Genomic DNA, 416 nt, shown 5'->3' with positions numbered 1-416 from the left:
TGTGCATAAGCTTTGATAATGCTTGATTTCATGGGAACGTGCATGCTTATGATAGTTTGATTTTAAGTAAAAGACATTAAATGATTTCAATGGTAAAAATCTTGCACTTGCACTAGTTTTAATGCATTACTTGAAATGATTATTTTGCATCACAATTCTTGAGTTTATATGTAAGGCACAAATGTTCCATTTGAGTTTAAATTGTTTATATTTATTCTTATGTTTTTAATATTCAAATTTTCTATCTCTAGCTTGTTTTCCATTTATGCCCTACTCACGGAGCTGATAGTCACTGAGTCTGTGAGACTCACCCCCTTATCTTTCCCTTTTTGTAGATAAGTGATCAGCTCAAGTGTATTGCCTCTGCATATTTGGACTCATTGCAACGTAGGTAATAGCATCTCTTAGACTTCCAC

This window comes from Theobroma umbraticum, unplaced genomic scaffold, assembly GCF_002168275.2.
Source record: "Theobroma umbraticum cultivar Fairchild unplaced genomic scaffold, ASM216827v3 scaffold_7.0, whole genome shotgun sequence".
Taxonomy (NCBI): domain Eukaryota; kingdom Viridiplantae; phylum Streptophyta; class Magnoliopsida; order Malvales; family Malvaceae; genus Theobroma; species Theobroma umbraticum.
The sequence above is the reverse complement of the archived record's forward strand: the minus strand, read 5'-3'. Positions refer to the sequence as shown.